The 15,000-nt window shown below is 61.7% G+C and overlaps 2 non-coding genes across 2 annotated transcripts; both read right to left on the bottom strand.

Moving 5' to 3' along the window:
- Window positions 1-678: 678 nt before the first annotated feature.
- On the bottom strand, window positions 679-831 carry LOC142793149 (5.8S ribosomal RNA). The gene has a single exon (XR_012891473.1). It is a non-coding gene; the product is annotated as a 5.8S ribosomal RNA (ribosomal RNA).
- Window positions 832-2,550: 1,719 nt separating this feature from the next.
- Window positions 2,551-4,373, bottom strand: LOC142793142 (small subunit ribosomal RNA). The gene has a single exon (XR_012891467.1). It is a non-coding gene; the product is annotated as a small subunit ribosomal RNA (ribosomal RNA).
- Between the last annotated feature and the right edge of the window lie 10,627 nt (window positions 4,374-15,000).

Below are 15,000 nucleotides of genomic sequence, written 5' to 3'. Positions count from 1 at the left end.
ACGACGAGAACGCCTTAAGCTTCGCCAACGTTTCGCCAACTCGTGCGGGAGACTTTTTCCGCTTCGCGGCAAGTCGTCGCGCCGTGCTCTCCGCATCAACCGCGTACGCAGCGAACCGCAAACGTCGGGCGCAGCCTCCTCACCTCCCTGCGCTTTGCGCGCGAACGTTCCCTGTTCGCGCGGCAAAGCCTGGAGGAGGCACGGCCCCGCAGCGTGTTCGAGCGCCCGGTCTACGGGACACCCTGCTTACTTCGAGGGCAACAAGCGCAACGCAAGGCTGCGATCTCGCGCACTTTGCGCACGGCTGGAGAAGCTTTGCTGGCCGGCTTTCGCTCCTCGTGTTTACCGTGCGTTAAAGTTGCGCGTCCGTGGCTCTCGCAGCTCTTGCGCGCCCGGTCGCAGAGAGGAGTACGCAACCTCGACCGCACTTTCCCTGCAGGCTTCCTTCCGACTCGAAGTCCTGCGGCGGTCTCAACGAGGTGCCACATCCTCAATGCAGTCGGTCGCCCCCGTTTCGGTTGGGCTCTGGCACGACGGTCGCCACCGTCTCGCCCTTGAGTGGCCGCTGTTGGCGCTCGCTGTGAGGTGTTCAGCGTGCTGTCCGTGTTGCCGACGCGGTCAAAACGAGTCGACGGCTCACGTTCCCTTGTGCGCCGAAGGCTCTCTTGATATGTGATCCGACCCTCAGACAGACGAAGCCAAGGGAAGACCCAAGGCCGCAATGTGCGTTCAAAGAATCAGTGCTCAGTGTGTCCTGCAATTCACACCAAGTCTCGCAGCTGGCTGCGTTCTTCATCGACCCGAGAACCGAGTGATCCACCGCTTAGAGTCGTGAAAAAGTGTTTGTTCAATTCCGTACAGTCAAAACCAAACGTTTCTGGCACTCGGCCAAACAGTGGCCAAGAAGGGCGCTTTTCAGCGCACGCTTGGACTCCAAAACTCTGCCGCGCCTTTTTCGGCTGCCGCAAATCGAGCAAACGGTGTGTTTCGGACGGCGTTTCGCTTTCGCTACTTGCGAGTGCTTTCGTGGTCCACCCCTCTATAAATACTCGGGAGGCGTCGAAGCCGGTTCTCCAAGCCGGACCCGTAGGTATCGTTGTGTGCTCGCTCTCATTGGCCCGCCTAACCAGAAAATGCCTGCGGTACACCCATTTGGATAAGAGTGCACGCAGATGCGGGCCTCGACGGCTACACATTTCCTCGGGCGGCCGCCTCCCGGCCTCCGTGGAGCGCGGGATGCACGGTCCCATCGACAAGCCTCTCCCGTTTTTACCGTGGCGTCGCGGTTCACCACGGCAGGCGGGTCGGTCTCCTCCGCATAAAAAGGGGGACCCCCGCTTTTTGTTCCACGAAATCGCACAAGCTTTTTTCGCATCCACGGTTTGCCACCGCACACCAAAATGCCGATCCGGCTGCCTACTTTAGCCAACAGGTGGAGCCAGGCGCGCCGTACTTGCGCGGCACTTCCCACGTCCACCGAAGTCGGTGCCAAGGACCACTTTCGGCGCCGGAGCCGCGTACGAGCCTACTCGAGGCGGAAGAACGAAGCCAGCAAGGGCCTGGCCGCAAGTGCGTTCAATTGTCGGGACGTCCAAGTCCCTCGTTCTTCCGTGCTTCCTCTTTCGGCAAGTCGTTGCGGCACCTTCCCAAAGCGCGCAGACCCGCTAATCGCGACGAGCGCGACGTGGCCGTGCCGCCTTTCCCTCGGCAGCAAGCAAAACGCCTGGCAACGTCGACGCTCCCCTAACCGCGATCTCGCACCGTGTTTCGTGTGGCGAATTCAAAAGCCGGCCGGCGCTGCTGCAACCATTACGGTCGGTACGCATACGCCGCGGAGGGCGGGACGGTCATCGGAGCGTGCGGTTCCTCCATCGAGTACTGCGCACCTCGGCCGTCGCATCGCCGTGCCATGACCGGCCGCGCGTCAACGCGAACCGGTGCCAGCGAGATCCCTCGCCTGCAAGAACCGACCGGCAGCCTCCGTCACCCGAGGACGCGGAGGCGCTTGCCGCGGACGGCGGGACGGTATGCACTGGTGCACAGCGGACCCGTCACATCGCCAGTTCCTTGACCGACCGCCGACGCTTGTGCCGTTCCTCTCGTACTTGGCAGTCGCCGCGCGATTGTCGGGTCTCGTTCTTGCACGCTCGAACGGTCGGGAGGGCACTCGGCTGGCGTTTCGGGAACGCGCAGCCTCGCCTTCTACCGACGTAACCACGACTCGCCGTTCGCGCTCCGCCGCTCCTGTTTACAGTACTAGGCGGTCCCGCAGCGGTCGGGTCGCGCATTTCGAGCGCTTCGAGCCACGGTGCAGTGGCGGGTCGAAAGCCGACCTATGAGTGCGTTGCGCCGTTTGTACCCGCGTCCGCCACCTGGCCGACCGTCCAAGGTCGCGGTGTTGGCGTCCGCTGGGCGCAACAATTTGTCACGGGGTGCCGCTCCACATTCAGGCAGCCCCGTGGGGAAAAGCCGACCCCGCGTCCAAACGGGGTCAGCGGCAGAAAGTGTCGGGCGCAGACGCAGCTGAGGCGCTCACCCTTCACAATCCGTTAATGATCCTTCCGCAGGTTCACCTACGGAAACCTTGTTACGACTTTTACTTCCTCTAAATGATCAAGTTTGGTCATCTTTCCAACAGACCGGCGCAACCGAAAGGCCGCGCCGGACATCGGTCCGAAGACCTCACTAAATCATTCAATCGGTAGTAGCGACGGGCGGTGTGTACAAAGGGCAGGGACGTAATCAACGCGAGCTTATGACTCGCGCTTACTGGGAATTCCTCGTTCAAGGGGAACAATTGCAAGCCCCTATCCCAATCACGAAAGAACGAAAGAAGTTCCACGGGTTACCCAGTCTTTTCAGACAGGGATAAAGACACGCTGCTTCCTTCAGTGTAGCGCGCGTGCGGCCCCGGACATCTAAGGGCATCACAGACCTGTTATTGCTCTGTTTCGTGCGGCTAGGAGCCGCTTGTCCCTCTAAGAAGGTTGTAAGGTGCTGGGAACCCCGCACCTATTTAATAGGCTAGATTCTCGTTCGTTATCGGAATTAACCAGACAAATCGCTCCACCAACTAAGAACGGCCATGCACCACCATCCACCGAATCAAGAAAGAGCTCTCAATCTGTCAATCCTCCCAGTGTCCGGGCCGGGTAAGTTTTCCCGTGTTGAGTCAAATTAAGCCGCAGGCTCCACTCCTGGTGGTGCCCTTCCGTCAATTCCTTTAAGTTTCAGCTTTGCAACCATACTTCCCCCGGAACCCAAATACTTTGGTTTCCCGGAAGCTGCCCGCCGAGTCATTTGAGTAACTCAGGCGGATCGCTGGTTGGCATCGTTTATGGTCAGAACTAGGGCGGTATCTGATCGCCTTCGAACCTCTGACTTTCGTTCTTGATCAATGAAAACATTCTTGGCAAATGCTTTCGCAGTAGTTCGTCTTGCGACGGTCCAAGAATTTCACCTCTAGCGCCGCAATACGAATGCCCCCGTCCGTCCCTCTTAATCATTACCTCGTATTCCAAAAACCAACAGAACAGAAACGAGGTCTTGTTCTATTATTCCATGCAAGTTTATTCAGGCGACTCGCCTGCGTTGAGCACTCTAATTTTTTCAAAGTAAAAGCACCGGCCATCTCGAGGCACACAATGAAGTGCACCAAGAAAGAACCGGCATGATGTTCAGTCCGAGCCGTCGCATCGGGTAGATGCACTACTCGTCTGGAACTGAGATCCAACTACGAGCTTTTTAACCGCAGCAGCTTTAGTATACGCTATTGGAGCTGGAATTACCGCGGCTGCTGGCACCAGACTTGCCCTCCAATTGATCCTCGTTAAAGGATTTAGAGTGTACTCATTTCAATTACGGGGCCTCAAAAGAGTCCCGTATTGTTATTTTTCGTCACTACCTCCCCGTGCCGGGAGTGGGTAATTTGCGCGCCTGCTGCCTTCCTTGGATGTGGTAGCCGTTTCTCAGGCTCCCTCTCCGGAATCGAACCCTGATTCTCCGTTACCCGTAACAACCATGGTAAGCAAGTAACCTACCATCGAAAGTTGATAAGGCAGACACTTGAAAGAAACGTCGCCGGCTCGTGGCCATGCGATCAGCACAAAGTTATCCAGAGTCACCACACAATACGGGCCGAAACCCGATCGATCTTGGTCTAATAAAAGCACCCGTTACCCAAAGGGCTCCAGGCTCACTGCATGTATTAGCTCTAGAATTGCCACAGTTATCCAAGTAGGAAGAAACGATCTAAGGAACCATAACTGATTTAATGAGCCATTCGCGGTATCGCCTTATTTCGGCATGTACTTAGACATGCATGGCTTAATCTTTGAGACAAGCATATGATTACTGGCAGGATCAACCAGGTAATCGTTCGACTGCGCGTCCGTCCTCGCCTTCGGCGGGCCGGACGCAGTCTGTGTGCGGCGGAGGCCACCTTCAGGCGCCCCAACACGCTTATTTTGCACTCCGAGATGACGGCGTTCGAGCTCGCTACGGCACAACCTTCCCGAAAGACGAGTGGGAGCCGTGCGGCAAGAAGCACGTTCATGCTCGCTCTTTTTCGTTGCATCGACTCGGTCGCGCCGTGCGGGTTGCCCAAGCCCGCTGCACTGTCGGTGGACCGGCCGGAACTAGCAACGGAGCCGAGACTGCAAAGCCGCCAGACGACGGGTCACGCCCGCGTCTTCGGCGCTTTCGCATCTGAATCGCCCGAGGACGACACGGAACACACCTCGATATCGTGGTAAAACGGCACCGTCTGACAACCAGCCCCTAACGCATCAAGCGGATGAGGCTGCAGACGACTGCCGTGGATTCCCCTGGAGCAGACCCGAGGACACGCTTGACGAGGCCGAAGCCCGCCGCATATCAGACACCCGGTCGCTTTCGCGTACGCCGCTCACGAGAACCCCCACATAATAGCAGCGATAAGTACCCAGACCTCCTTGGGCACTAATACGAGCGTACTCGAGAAAATTTCACCGCGGGTGTGCCCCGAAACGTGTGGCACGTTGAGCGTGCCACAAGTCTACGTCGCTCTCAAACCCGCCGAGGTCGTAGAATTTGCGACCCTACTCACGAAATTCCCACCGAGGATACGGCCGCAAACGTACCGCACCTTGGGTAGGCCACGAGTTTGTGCAACACTACGCTGACGGCACAGCACCGAGGTCGTGCGCGCACGCACGGGAAAATTCCGCCGCGGTTTCTGCCGAAAACGTGAGGCACCACGACTCTCCGCAAGTTCGCGTCGACTGCGAAAGACCGAAGTCGTGAACGACGTGTCCGCTACTCGCCGCCGACACGCTGGACACCAAACGTACAACGACTCGACGGCGTCGTAGAGGCCCACGACGCGGTTTTCCTTAACGACGTCTCGGCGTGGCACCGACAGGTTAGAACGGCCGACCAACGTTCCCTGTCCGCCGTTCGGCTCAGTCGAAGGGCTCGGCGACTTCGGCAACGCTGCGAAGCCGCACGGTGACGCACGCCATGTCCCCATTTTTTTTTTTTCTTTCTGCGTCTGCCGGGGTGCCCCTATAATAGCAGCGATAAGCACCCAGACCGCCGTGGGTCGCTCGCCCCGGCTGACGTGGTTTTTCGTACTCCTGCGGCGGTCGCCGTCAAGCACGTCCAAATACGCTACTTTCGTGGGCGCATTCACGCTCTTTCGCTTCGCCGGAGTGCCAGCACTCACTCTGCCAAAAACGGCGAACATCCGAGCGGCGGTTCCCACTTTTGCGTCGGCGTCGCAAACCCCGCCCCGGCAGACGAGGTTTGCCGTACTCGTGCGACGGTGGCCGGCGGGCACGTCGAAAGACGCCGATATCGTGCGCGAATTGGCGCACCTTGGCTTCACCGGAGTGCCGCCACTGACTCCTCCAAAAACGGCGAAGATCCGAGCGGCGCTTCCCACTTTCGCATCGGCGTCCCGAACTCCGCCCCGGCTGACGCGGTTTACCGTACTCGTGCGACGGTCGCCGGCGAGCACGTGGAAAGACGCCGATATCGTGCCCGAATCGGCTCCGTTCGGCTTCGCCGGAGTGCCAGCACTGGCTCGGCGAAAGACGACGAACATCCGAGCGACGGTTCTCACTATTGCGTACGCGTCGCAAACCCCGCCCCGGCAGACGCACTTTGCCGTACTCGTGCGACGGTCGCCGGCGAGCACGTAGAAAGACGCCGATATCGTGCCGGAATCGGCCCCGTTTGGCTTCGCCGGAGTGCCAGCACTCACTCGGCCACAAACGGCGAACATCCGAGCGGCGGTTCCCACTTAGCCGTCGGCGTCCCGAACTCCGCCCCGGCAGACGCGGTTGCCGAGCTCGTGCGACTAGCGACCGCGAAGCCGTCTCGCGACGCCGCTTTCGTGCGCGGCTCCCACTGCGACCTGGGTCACCCGAGGTCGACGAGCAAGAAAGAATGTCGAAAAAAAATTTTTTTTTTTTTGCGTCTGCCGGGGTGCCCCTATAATAGCAGCGATAAGCACCCAGACCGCCATGGGTCGCTCGCCCCGGCTGACGTGGTTTTTCGTTTTCCTGCGGTGGTCGTCGTCAAGCACGTCCAAACACGCCACTTTCGTGGGCGCATTCGCGCTCTTTCGCTTCGCCGGAGTGCCAGCACTCACTCTGCCAAAAACGGCGAACATCCTAGTGGCGGTTCCCACTTTTGCGTCGGCGTCGCCAACCCCGCCCCGGCATACGCGGTTTGCCGTACTCGTGCGGCGGTGGCCGGCGGGCACGTCGAAAGACACCGATATCGTGCGCGAGTCGATGCTTCTTGGTCTCGCAGGAGGGCCGCCACTCACTCCTGCAAAAACGGCGAAGATCCGAGCGGCGCTTCCCACTTTTTCGTCGGCATCGCAAACCTCGCCCCGGCAGACGCGCTTTGCCGTACTCGTGCGACGGTCGCCGGCGAGCACGTCGAAATACGCCGATATCGTGCCCGAATCGGCCCCGTTTCGCTTCGCCGGAGTGCCAGCACTCACTCGGCCAAAAACGGCGAACATCCGAGCAGCGGTACCCACTTAGCCGTCGGCATCCCGAACTCCGCGCCGGCTGACGCGGTTGCCGAGCTCGTGCGACTAGCGACCGCGAACGCGTCTCGCGACGCCGCTTTCGTGCGCGGCTCCCATTGCGACCTGGGTTACCCGAGCTCGACCAGCAAAAAAGAAGGTCGAAAAAAAATTTTTTTTTTCTGCGTCTGCCGGGGTGCCCCTATAATAGCAGCGATAAGCACCCAGACCGCCGTGGGTCGCTCGCCCCGGCTGACGTGGTTTTTCGTACTCCTGCAGCGGTCGCCGTCAAGCACGTCCAAATACGCCACTTTCGTGGGCGCTTTCGCGCTCTTTCGCGTCGCCGGTGTGCCAGCACTCACTCTGCCAAAAACGGCGAACATCCTAGTGGCGGTTCCCACTTTTGCGTCGGCGTCGCCAACCCCGCCCCGGCATACGCGGTTTGCCGTACTCGTGCGGCGGTGGCCGGCGGGCACGTCGAAAGACACCGATATCGTGCGCGAGTCGATGCTTCTTGGTCTCGCAGGAGGGCCGCCACTCACTCCTGCAAAAACGGCGAAGATCCGAGCGGCGCTTCCCACTTTTTCGTCGGCATCGCAAACCTCGCCCCGGCAGACGCGCTTTGCCGTACTCGTGCGACGGTCGCCGGCGAGCACGTCGAAATACGCCGATATCGTGCCCGAATCGGCCCCGTTTCGCTTCGCCGGAGTGCCAGCACTCACTCGGCCAAAAACGGCGAACATCCGAGCAGCGGTACCCACTTAGCCGTCGGCATCCCGAACTCCGCGCCGGCTGACGCGGTTGCCGAGCTCGTGCGACTAGCGACCGCGAACGCGTCTCGCGACGCCGCTTTCGTGCGCGGCTCCCATTGCGACCTGGGTTACCCGAGCTCGACCAGCAAAAAAGAAGGTCGAAAAAAAATTTTTTTTTTCTGCGTCTGCCGGGGTGCCCTATAATAGCAGCGATAAGCACCCAGACCGCCGTGGGTCGCTCGCCCCGGCTGACGTGGTTTTTCGTACTCCTGCAGCGGTCGCCGTCAACCACGTCCAAATACGCCACTTTCGTGGGCGCTTTCGCGCTCTTTCGCGTCGCCGGTGTGCCAGCACTCACTCTGCCAAAAACGGCCAACATCCGAGCGGCGGTTCCCACTTTTGCGTCGGCGTCGTAAACCCCGCCCCGGCAGACGCGGTTTGCCCTACTCGTTCGACGGTCGCCGGCGAGCGCGTCGAAAGACGCCGATATCGTGCGCTAATTGGCGCTCCTTGGCTTCTCCGGAGTGCCGCCACTCACTCCTCCAAAAACGGCGAAGATCCGAGCGGCGTTCTCCACTTTCGCATCGGCGTCCCGAACTCCGCCCGGGCTGACGCGGTTTACCGTACTCGTGCGACGGTCGCCGCCGGGCACGTCGAAAGACGCCGATATCGTGCCGTAATCGGCCCCGTTTGGCTTCGCCCGAGTGCCAGCACTCACTCGGCCAAAAACGGCGAACATCCGAGCAGCGTTTCCCACTTTCGCATCGGCGTCCCGAAGCCCGCCCCGGCAGACGCGGTTTGCCCTACTCGAGCGACGGTCGCCGGCGATCACGTCGAAAGGCGCCGAATTCGTGCACGAATCGATGCTTCTTGGTCTCGCAGGAGGGCCGCCACTCACTCCTGCAAAAACGGCGAAGATCCGAGTTGCGCTTCCCACTTTTTCGTCGGCGTCCCGAACTACGCCCCGGCTGACGCGGTTTACCGTACTCGTGCGACGGTCGCCGGCGGGCACTTCAAAATACGCCGATTTCGTGGGCGCATTCACGCTGTTTCGCTTCCCCGGAGTGCCAACACTCACTCTGCCGAAAGCGGCGATCATCCGAGCGGCGGTTCCCACTTTTGCGTCGGCTTCGCAAACGGCGCCCCGGCAGACGCGCTCGTGCGACGTACTCGTGCGACGGTCGCCGGCGAGCACGTCGAAAGACGCCGATATCGTGCTCGAATCGACCCCGTTTCGCTTCGCCGGAGTGCTGCCAGTCACGGCGCAGAAAACGGCGAACAAGTGTTTTTTTTTTTTTTTTCCTAGAATTTGTGTTATAGAAGGCACATTTGATATCGGACGATAATTTTCAACTTTATCACGCGCACCGATTTTCGTGTAGAGGTTTGCAAGTTTATGGGAATTTCTCCACTTGGAATAATGCGATTTAGTAGTACTACGAGAACTTCATGGATGTACTCAAGGGTACGGGGCAAGTCAGTTACGTCAACACCTGCAGATTTTTTACACTTCAAACTGAAAATTGTTGGTTGTGAGTCCTCGTGTGATATTAAAGGCCGATTCGCTAACACATAGAACAAAGAAAGAAAGGAAGAAAAAACGCCCGCGCTCGCTCAAGAAACCTGGGTTCGCAACAAGTGGCAACAACAAGCAACCGAGCGAGTGCGCCAAAACCCGTGGCGGCCGAACAAACGCGAAGTCCCAACCGCGTCAGCCGGGGCGGCACGGGACAGGAAAAATCACTTCAGCCGGGGCGGCGGGGCACCGAATAAACCTCGTCACCTCGTCGCAGGATAAAAGAGGAAACAAAAAGTCTAAACAGCGTCTGCTGGAGCGAATGCGTAATAAAACAACAACAACAACAAAAAAAAAAACACCCGCGCTCAAGAAGTCTGCAATCCTCACAAAAGGCGACTGTGACCGAGCAGCGTCAGCCGGGGCCGTGCGGAAACGGAAAAACCGCGACTACCGGGGCGTCGAGGCACCGAAAAATCCACTTCAGCCGCGGCGAAAAAAAAAACAAAAAGAAAGACGGAGGGGGGGGGGGAACCACGTCTGCCGGGGCGAAGGAAAAAAAAAACGCGTCTGCCGGGGCGAGCCCGGGTGCGGCACCACCGGGAAAACTGTGGCAAACAGACATGGCGATCGAGTGAGTGGGCCGCCAGCCAGGCTCAGCCAAAAAGTGCAAAGTCCGAACTGCGTCAGCCGGGGCGGCAAAAACCGCGTCAGCCGGGGCGGCGCAAAAAACCGCGTCTGCCGGGGCGGCACGAAACCGCGTCAGCCGGGGCGGGGCGAAAACTGCGTCAGCCGGGGCGAAAAGAAAAAAAAAACGCGTCTGCCGGGGCAAGCCCGGGTGCGGCACCACCGGGAAAACTGTGGCAAACAGACATGGCGATCGAGTGAGTGGGCCGCCAGCCAGGCACAGCCGAAAAGTGCAAAGTCCGAACCGTGTCAGCCGGGGCGACGCAAAAACCGCGTCAGCCGGGGCGGCGCGAAAACCGCGTCAGCCGGGGCGGCACGAAACCGCGTCAGCCGGGGCGGCGCGAAAACTGCGTCAGCCGGGGCGGCGCGAAAACCTCGTCAGCCGGGGCGAGCGAAAAGGGGGGGGGGGGGGGAACCACGTCTGCCGGGGCGAAAGAAAAAAAAACGCGTCTGCCGGGGCGAGCCCGGGTGCGGCACCACCGGGAAGACTGTGGCAAACAGACATGGCGATCGAGTGAGTGGGCCGCCAGCCAGGCTCAGCCCAAAAAGTGCCAAGTCCGAACTGCGTCAGCCGGGGCGGCAAAAACCGCGTCAGCCGGGGCGGCGCGAAAACCGCGTCTGCCGGGGCGGCGCGAAAACTGCGTCAGCCGGGGCGAGCCCGGGTGCGGCACCACCGGGAAAACTGTGGCTAACAGACATGGCGATCGAGTGAGTGGGCCACCAGCCAGGCTCAGCCAAAAAGTGCCAAGTCCGAACTGCGTCAGCCGGGGCGGCAAAAACCGCGTCAGCCGGGGCGGCGCAAAAAAACCGCGTCTGCCGGGGCGGCACGAAACCGCGTCAGCCGGGGCGGCGCGAAAACTGCGTCAGCCGGGGCGAAAGAAAAAAAAAACGCGTCTGCCGGGGCGAGCCCGGGTGCGGCACCACCGGGAAAACTGTGGCAAACAGACATGGCGATCGAGTGAGTGGGCCGCCAGCCAGGCACAGCCGAAAAGTGCTAAGTCCGAACTGCGTCTGCCGGGGCGGCACGAAACCGCGTCAGCCGGGGCGGCGCGAAAACCGCGTCTGCCGGGGCGGCACGAAACCGCGTCAGCCGGGGCGGCGCGAAAACTGCGTCAGCCGGGGCGAGCCCGGGTGCGGCACCACCGGGAAAACTGTGGCAAACAGACATGGCGATCGAGTGAGTGGGCCGCCAGCCAGGCACAGCCGAAAAGTGCTAAGTCCGAACTGCGTCTGCCGGGGCGGCACGAAACCGCGTCAGCCGGGGCGGCGCGAAAACCGCGTCTGCCGGGGCGGCACGAAACCGCGTCAGCCGGGGCGGCGCGAAAACTGCGTCAGCCGGGGCGAGCCCGGGTGCGGCACCACCGGGAAAACTGTGGCAAACAGACATGGCGATCGAGTGAGTGGGCCGCCAGCCAGGCACAGCCGAAAAGTGCTAAGTCCGAACTGCGTCAGCCGGGGCGGCAAAAACCGCGTCAGCCGGGGCGGCGCAAAAAACCGCGTCTGCCGGGGCGGCACGAAACCGCGTCAGCCGGGGCGGCGCGAAAACTGCGTCAGCCGGGGCGAAAGAAAAAAAAAAACGCGTCTGCCGGGGCGAGCCCGGGTGCGGCACCACCGGGAAAACTGTGGCAAACAGACATGGCGATCGAGTGAGTGGGCCGCCAGCCAGGCACAGCCGAAAAGTGCTAAGTCCGAACTGCGTCTGCCGGGGCGGCACGAAACCGCGTCAGCCGGGGCGGCGCGAAAACCGCGTCTGCCGGGGCGGCACGAAACCGCGTCAGCCGGGGCGGCGCGAAAACTGCGTCAGCCGGGGCGAGCCCGGGTGTGGCACCACCGGGAAAACTGTGGCAAACAGACATGGCGATCGAGTGAGTGGGCCGCCAGCCAGGCACAGCCGAAAAGTGCTAAGTCCGAACTGCGTCTGCCGGGGCGGCACGAAACCGCGTCAGCCGGGGCGGCGCGAAAACCGCGTCTGCCGGGGCGGCACGAAACCGCGTCAGCCGGGGCGGCGCGAAAACTGCGTCAGCCGGGGCGAGCCCGGGTGCGGCACCACCGGGAAAACTGTGGCAAACAGACATGGCGATCGAGTGAGTGGGCCGCCAGCCAGGCACAGCCGAAAAGTGCAAAGTCCGAACCGTGTCAGCCGGGGCGACGCAAAAACCGCGTCAGCCGGGGCGGCGCGAAAACCGCGTCAGCCGGGGCGGCACGAAACCGCGTCAGCCGGGGCGGCGCGAAAACTGCGTCAGCCGGGGCGGCGCGAAAACCTCGTCAGCCGGGGCGAGCGAAAAGGGGGGGGGGGGGAACCACGTCTGCCGGGGCGAAAGAAAAAAAAAACGCGTCTGCCGGGGCGAGCCCGGGTGCGGCACCACCGGGAAGACTGTGGCAAACAGACATGGCGATCGAGTGAGTGGGCCGCCAGCCAGGCTCAGCCCAAAAAGTGCCAAGTCCGAACTGCGTCAGCCGGGGCGGCAAAAACCGCGTCAGCCGGGGCGGCGCGAAAACCGCGTCTGCCGGGGCGGCGCGAAAACTGCGTCAGCCGGGGCGAGCCCGGGTGCGGCACCACCGGGAAAACTGTGGCTAACAGACATGGCGATCGAGTGAGTGGGCCACCAGCCAGGCTCAGCCAAAAAGTGCCAAGTCCGAACTGCGTCAGCCGGGGCGGCAAAAACCGCGTCAGCCGGGGCGGCGCAAAAAAACCGCGTCTGCCGGGGCGGCACGAAACCGCGTCAGCCGGGGCGGCGCGAAAACTGCGTCAGCCGGGGCGAAAGAAAAAAAAAACGCGTCTGCCGGGGCGAGCCCGGGTGCGGCACCACCGGGAAAACTGTGGCAAACAGACATGGCGATCGAGTGAGTGGGCCGCCAGCCAGGCACAGCCGAAAAGTGCTAAGTCCGAACTGCGTCTGCCGGGGCGGCACGAAACCGCGTCAGCCGGGGCGGCGCGAAAACCGCGTCTGCCGGGGCGGCACGAAACCGCGTCAGCCGGGGCGGCGCGAAAACTGCGTCAGCCGGGGCGAGCCCGGGTGCGGCACCACCGGGAAAACTGTGGCAAACAGACATGGCGATCGAGTGAGTGGGCCGCCAGCCAGGCACAGCCGAAAAGTGCTAAGTCCGAACTGCGTCTGCCGGGGCGGCACGAAACCGCGTCAGCCGGGGCGGCGCGAAAACCGCGTCTGCCGGGGCGGCACGAAACCGCGTCAGCCGGGGCGGCGCGAAAACTGCGTCAGCCGGGGCGAGCCCGGGTGCGGCACCACCGGGAAAACTGTGGCAAACAGACATGGCGATCGAGTGAGTGGGCCGCCAGCCAGGCACAGCCGAAAAGTGCTAAGTCCGAACTGCGTCAGCCGGGGCGGCAAAAACCGCGTCAGCCGGGGCGGCGCAAAAAACCGCGTCTGCCGGGGCGGCACGAAACCGCGTCAGCCGGGGCGGCGCGAAAACTGCGTCAGCCGGGGCGAAAGAAAAAAAAAACGCGTCTGCCGGGGCGAGCCCGGGTGCGGCACCACCGGGAAAACTGTGGCAAACAGACATGGCGATCGAGTGAGTGGGCCGCCAGCCAGGCACAGCCGAAAAGTGCTAAGTCCGAACTGCGTCTGCCGGGGCGGCACGAAACCGCGTCAGCCGGGGCGGCGCGAAAACCGCGTCTGCCGGGGCGGCACGAAACCGCGTCAGCCGGGGCGGCGCGAAAACTGCGTCAGCCGGGGCGAGCCCGGGTGCGGCACCACCGGGAAAACTGTGGCAAACAGACATGGCGATTGAGTGAGTGGGCCGCCAGCCAGGCACAGCCGAAAAGTGCTAAGTCCGAACTGCGTCTGCCGGGGCGGCACGAAACCGCGTCAGCCGGGGCGGCGCGAAAACCGCGTCTGCCGGGGCGGCACGAAACCGCGTCAGCCGGGGCGGCGCGAAAACTGCGTCAGCCGGGGCGAGCCCGGGTGCGGCACCACCGGGAAAACTGTGGCAAACAGACATGGCGATCGAGTGAGTGGGCCGCCAGCCAGGCACAGCCGAAAAGTGCTAAGTCCGAACTGCGTCTGCCGGGGCGGCACGAAACCGCGTCAGCCGGGGCGGCGCGAAAACCGCGTCTGCCGGGGCGGCACGAAACCGCGTCAGCCGGGGCGGCGCGAAAATTGCGTCAGCCGGGGCGAGCCCGGGTGCGGCACCACCGGGAAAACTGTGGCAAACAGACATGGCGATCGAGTGAGTGGGCCGCCAGCCAGGCACAGCCGAAAAGTGCTAAGTCCGAACTGCGTCAGCCGGGGCGGCAAAAACCGCGTCAGCCGGGGCGGCGCAAAAACCGCGTCTGCCGGGGCGAAATAAAAAAAAAAAACAAAGAAAAAAGCCCGCGCTTAATCAAAAGAAAACAAAGAAAAAAGCTTGCGCTTAATCAAAAGAAAACAAACAAAAAAAGTTCGCGCTTAAGCCTGGCGGTGGAACCACCGGGGCAAACAGACCTGGCGATCGAGTGAGTGGGCCGCCAGCCGGGGTGAGCCAAAAAGTGCAAAGTCCGAACCGCGTCAGCCGGGGCGGCGCGAAAACCGCGTCAGCCGGGGCGGCGCGAAAACCGCGTCAGCCGGGGCGGCGCAAAAACCGCGTCAGCCGGGGCGGCGCAAAAACTGCGTCAGCCGGGGCGGCACGGAAAAACGAAAACCGCGTCAGCCGGGGCGACATCAAAATGAGGAAAAAAAAAAAAAACTGCCTTAGGACACCTGCGTACACTTTCATGCGTTTGGGCATATCTCTCTGTAACACGCGCGCCCCTCGTTACGCGCGGCACTCTGTTTTCTCCGACACCCATATTTCGGCGGCATGTGGCACGCGCGCCCGTCCCTACGCACGGCACACCGCAGTGCTTTCTCGATATTTTTCTTTTCCTCCAACACCGTCATCTATAGGCTTTTAGTGACCTGTTGCTCGTGGCACAAGTTCGCTTGCTCTGACACCTCTTGCATGCGCACCGTTTTTGCGCACGGTGCTATGCCGCAAAGCACGGCAGTCGCATGCGTTTCTCTCAGGCACCTCTTTTTTGACACAAC

Source organism: Rhipicephalus microplus, unplaced genomic scaffold (assembly GCF_043290135.1).
Source record: "Rhipicephalus microplus isolate Deutch F79 unplaced genomic scaffold, USDA_Rmic scaffold_284, whole genome shotgun sequence".
NCBI classification, from domain to species: domain Eukaryota; kingdom Metazoa; phylum Arthropoda; class Arachnida; order Ixodida; family Ixodidae; genus Rhipicephalus; species Rhipicephalus microplus.
Note: the sequence above shows the minus strand (reverse complement) of the source record. Positions and strands in the feature narration are given on the sequence as shown.